Here is a 5,912-nt window from a genome sequence, read left to right as displayed (position 1 = left end):
TTCTCAAGGCCTGCTTCTCGCTCGGTCCATAAATTCCACCTCCGTGAAGTGAGTCGAGCATATTCTGCGGTTGTTGACCTTGTCTCTGGGCAAACCCATTAGGTCCATCCTTCCAGCGTAGGTTAAAAACGCTTCCATCTTGAAGAACAGTGACGATCATAAATTATAACATCGCAGTTGGAACATACAAAACTGAGCTCGTTTCGCGTCGCGGCAGAGTACTAGTTGTGATATGTCAACCTAAAATCTCAGAAACGCACTTTGAAACGATGGCGACCAATTAGCTAGAAACAAGTGCAAAGCGCACACGTGTTCCTTGCGATACGCACAGGTGGTACTATATTTATAAGGAGCATTATGTTCGCTGCTTGTTGCCATAACGATTTACTGCATCGTTGTGGCGATTTCAAATCAGCTAGCTGCTGCCTCACCACCGGACAGCCATGTACGACTGCGCACAATTACTATAACAAATAAAAACCGGGAAGTAAACTGCACAGTGCTCCCCTGTTGTCTTTGGGGATGCGGTAGAATTTCACGTCGCATGGCTCACTTCGTCTTGATGTGTTCGTACACCATCAAACCACACACGAACAGCGACAGCTGCGAGACATTGCGGAGAAAAGCCGACAAACGTGCAACGGTAGGGTACCACACGGACCACACTGCTAGCGCGGAAGGCGAAAACCGCAAAACTAACCGCATAATGCCAGAAAAAAAAATGCTGTCGTTTTGGCCGTTGTAAGCACGCCTGACGAGCGCGGGCCGTGTCGCCGATAGTTGAAGGCGAGAGCGAAACGAGAGTTGAGAGGGTTGACAAGAAAAAAAAGGTAAAGCAATTTTGGTTTCGCATCCATCTCCTGGATGGCTCTGCAATTCGCGTGGACAAAAAAACCAGAGGAGTTTCCGAGGCCTGGTGTAAGCAGTTGCTAAGTCAAGAAACTGTATTAGAGCTGTATGACGTGAACAAAGAAATCCAGCTCACATGCGATGCTTCTGCTTACGGGCTGGGCGCGGTGTTATCGCACGTAGTGAATGGTGTTGAGCGTCCAGTTGCCTTCGCTTCCAGATCAATGACACAAGCGGAAAGAAACTATGCGCACATTGAGAAAGAAGCACTCGCCATCATTTTTGGCATCAAGAAATTCCACAAGTATCTTTACGGCCGCAGCTTCACTATTATCACCAATCACTCACGATAATATTTGAAGGAAGGCATCACAGCAATGCTGCGGCAGCTGCGCGAGTCCACCACTGGGTCATTTTTCTGTCGAACTACCGCTTCCGCATTGTGCACAGATCGAGGACAAAGATTAGCAACGCCGACGGCTTGTCGCGCCTACGATTGTCTGAAACCGCTGACGATGCAGATGAATTTTTTTTTTACATTTCCCCCATCAGAGAATTGCCTTTAACGGCAAAGGACATCGCACGTGAAACGTCTAAAGACGCTGTCTTGAGGGCTGTCCGTGAAATGACATGGCATGGTTGGCCGCGGTCTGTATAGATGAGCAGTATCGACCATTATTTGTAAGACGGTTTGAGCTTTCGGTGGATGATGCATGTTTAATTTGGCAGAACCGAGTGGTTATACCCCACACTCTTCAGGAGGAAGTGATGTTACTTTTGCATGAACAGCACATTGGCATCAGTAAAATGAAGGCCCTGGCAAGATCAATGGTATGGTGGCCCGGGATCGATAGCTGCCTCGAACAAACAGTAAAGCAATGTCACATCTGTCAGTGTGAGACCCGTAGAGCAGCCAGCGCCACTGATTCCGTAGAGGTGGTGTACGAACAGTTGGGAGCGAGTGCATCTCGACTTTGCAGAAAAGGAAGACAAAATATTTCTGGTAGCAGTTGATTCCCACTCCAAGTGGGTAGATGTGAAAATAATGACTTCTACTACCGCGCAAAGGACTGTTGAAACAGTAAGGTCATTATTTGCAAGCTATGGTCTGCCTCTGGAGATAGTTACAGACAATGGGCCACAATTTCGGGCAAAAGAGTTCGCTGATTTCTTGCATGCAAATGGCGTCAAGCATACATTAACTCCGCCGTATCATCCCCAATCCAACGGCGCAGCTGAACGTGCAGTGCACACTGTTAAACAGTCATTGCTGAAACAGCTGTTGGAGGATGAACGGAACAAAAGTGCCAGGCCCTTGCAACACAGAGTTAACTTTCTTTTCGCGTACAGAACTACGCCGCATACGTTCACTGGTAGAACACCAGCAGAATTGTTTTTGAAGAGAAAGTTACGCACAAGGTTGCCTCTTCTTAAACCAAACATGGAAGCTACGATAATGGACAAGTCCGAGAGGGAAGTGCGCAGCACAAATAAGCGTAGGGGTAAACCTAGAGCCTTTTCTGTTGGCGATCGTGTACTAGTGCGCACTGTTCATGGGGAACTTGTGAAGTGGCGGCCAGGAACGATTGTGAGTGTGAAATATCCTGTAACATACTTGTTGTACGTGGACAAACGCGCTTTGTGCATGCGGATCACCTATACGTTGTTCTTCTTTGAAGCACGAGGAGCGTTCGTAAGATTGTGGTGATGCAATTCATTTGCAGCATGCCAGTGATATCCTGGGAAGAGAAAATTACCCATTGCAACCAGCAGTGTCGTCACCGCAGCAGCCGCAAGCCCCTCCTGTACTTAGACGCAGCACTCGGGTGACGCGTCCACCTGATCGACTGATGTACGACCGACTCGACCGACTGTGATTTTGTTTGGGAGGGAGTGTTGTAATCGCATGAATCGTGGTTGTGCTGATTATCTGTCACTTTTCCGTTCAGGGCGCAGACTATGCGCGCGCATCCCTTTTTTTTTTTTTCTTTTAGCGCTGTTGCCTTTAAAAGCACAGCGACCAAGCTGCGTTGTGTCATGTGTTGTACTGCCGTCAGATGGATTACACAGCTTTTCGATATCTGCGTCTTCCTTCATAACAATTACCAGAATCATTATCATTACTACATGCGGTACTACCAACATGCGGCACTACCATATATGCGTCTCGGCAAAGCGTGCGTTAAAACTTCGGCAAATGCCCCATCAAAAACGACATTTCTTTATCAAAGAACGACGACGAGGGTTTGCTGACACATGTCAGTCTCCGTTGCCTCATGTGGGAAAACTTCATTCACTTTCCTTTCAGATTTATCATCTCTTTTTTTTTTTACTCACTAATTAAGAAAAAGCTAGCCCTCGGCCCTTCACCGCATGTAACGCCGCTTGTTACCAGGCATACTCGACGCCACCGCCAGCATACCCAAACTCTGTATTTTGCCAGAACAGACTCCTTAACATACTTTTCTTCCACGCACCATTAATGATCAGAACTGTTTAGACTGCGCATTATATGATGTCGCTTTGTTGTTTTCTAACGTATTAGTAAATAGTTCTTGTGTTATTTTTGTATTTTTATGCCTACCCTGCTTCGATCTTGATTCTGCAGTTGGTATTAAATGAAAATAAACATAAATAAATAAACCTAGTATGTTTAAACATAAAGAACTACAGCTCTTGGCATGTGCAGCCATGTAGCTAGATGGCTACATCAACACTGAGCATCGACAAGTTTGGCCGATGTATTCTTTACGGCAGCTGAACGGAATGACATAAAGAACACCAGAAACGCACCCTGGAAAGTTGGTCATGTAGTTGGTTCAGCATTGCCCTTGTCCTTTTAAGGCGAAAGCCGTAAATGCCTGCGTGCAGCAATTCAATTGATCGAACAGGAAACGCCCTAGAAATGGGCCATCTTCTGCGATTCCAAGGCAGCCCTCCAGAGTTTGCTCTCTGCATTACGCCGTGGACCCCACGAACGACCTTTCGCGGACACACGAGAAATTTACCATGGTACAGTTGACAAAGGACATGACATCGTATTTCACTGGCTACCAAGTCATTGTGGTATCCTTGGAAACGAGCAAGCAGACGCAGCCGCTCAACCTTCGCATACCAGTGCCGATTGCGTCGATATCCCGATGTCAATAACAGACGTAGCGGGAAAGCTCCGTGCGCTTGCTCGCGAGCTTACGTTAGTTCAATGGAATTCGGCAGACTCTAAAAGCCAGCGTCTTTTTTCCCTCGATCCTGAGCTGAAGCTCCGCCTTCCACATGGCTTACCACGACGGGAAGTAACTCTCATTTGACGCCCATGGCTTGGAGTAGCTTTTACCAACGCGTACTCCTACCTTATCGGAATGGCCACAAGTACAGATTGTGAAGTTTGAGGGTGCAAAGAGACGATAGTCCCTCTTCTGTGTGAATGTCGTCGTTTTAGTGTACAAAGAAAGGTCCTCAGCACCACGCTCGACAAAATTGACAACCGTCCCCCTACAAAAGCCAGAATTCTTGGTCCCTGGTCCCAGCCGACGTCGGCACGAACTGCTTCAAAAGCGCTAGTATGCTGTTTAAAGGAAACAGGACTCGAAAAACTCTAGAATGCGCGAACTGATGCGTTCTTTTCTTTTTTTTTAACTTCTTTTGTTTTCTTACCTTTTCTGCCCTTACCCAATCCCCCTGTGTAGAGTAACCAACCGGAAACTTAACCTGGTTAACCTCTCTGCCTTTCACACCTTGTTTTCCTCCTCCTACTACTAGCAAACATAAGGCAAGCTTCCGTTTCTAGTCATTCGTACCCAAACCGTCGGGCTGAATTCATGTGTACCGCTTTCTTTCTCTTATTTCTCTTCCCCTTTCCTATCAAAAGAAAACAACCAAACCTTTTGTATGTTTTGCAGTTCGTTAAAAATATTAATTCTTGGTTGTAACGTGTGGTAGGCGGCGACATGTACGGAAGAATGTCAGCACCACATACTCAAAAGGTTCACACAAACGACAAAGGCCCACCGCTTTTATTTATGATTGAAATCTGTAGTGATGATGCCTTTGCAGTGTTCTTGCCAAATACTGCGCTAGAAAAGAGAACTCTGATAATTCTATTTTTAAACTGAACAGAGGTGAGTCAACAAAGTCGCAGTTTCGCCCGAAAGGCGAAGCATCAAATGCGATAGCAAATTAGGAGAGCTATACGGAGTAAGGATAGTAGTTTTATCGGCTGTATGAACTTGGACAAATTCGCTTACTAACTGAATTAACAAGCATGGTGTCAGCGCGCACAAGCAAACATGAATAGATCACACTCGACGACCGCAGACAACCGCTGTCAAAACGCTGGCGTGAGCAAGCGCGCCACCAGCAGCGAGCGAAGGTTCGTGCGGTCTATCGCTTCAGAGGAAACTGAGCGGCGAAAGCACAGCGCATACAGAGGTAGCTAGGAGCCGTGTGCAGATCGCTTTCAAGATACAGTGCGCGCGACCACCCGCAGCCGCGCAAAGTAGGCAGTTGCTGGCACAGTAGAAGCCGTGCCCCCCTCCCTCCCACGCTGCCTTCCCGTTTTCCTCCTTTCGCGTGCGACATTGAGTAGCCAGTTCCCCTTGCGCCCGATTGCAAGATACGCAGTTGGTGCCGCAGCACAACGTCGCCCCCGCCTCCTTCCCATCCTCCCACGGCCTTTCGCGCGGCGGTCACGTTGGCTCTCCGCTGTGCGCTCGCTCTCTGTGAAAGCGCGGGTCCCTCGCGCGCTTTCACTCGCACATAGAGCATACGGCGCGTGGCGACGATTTTATTGCCCTTGGACTTTATACGGAACCTCACGGGGGCGACGACGACAGCAGAAATCCGCTTGGAGTGTCCATATAATTGCTATCGCAATAAAAGCCAGCGACGAAGTTAATACAAAAATCTAAATACTGCATGTTGTTAATATACCATGCTAGTTTAGGTATGGGATATATATATATATATATATATATATATATATATATATATATATATATATACCTATGTGTTATGTTCGCTCACTCGTCTGTAGCACTGTGGACTTCTCTGCTTTTTCTGGGACT

This window comes from Dermacentor silvarum, chromosome 1, assembly GCF_013339745.2.
Source record: "Dermacentor silvarum isolate Dsil-2018 chromosome 1, BIME_Dsil_1.4, whole genome shotgun sequence".
Lineage (NCBI taxonomy): Eukaryota > Metazoa > Arthropoda > Arachnida > Ixodida > Ixodidae > Dermacentor > Dermacentor silvarum.
The sequence above is the reverse complement of the archived record's forward strand: the minus strand, read 5'-3'. Positions refer to the sequence as shown.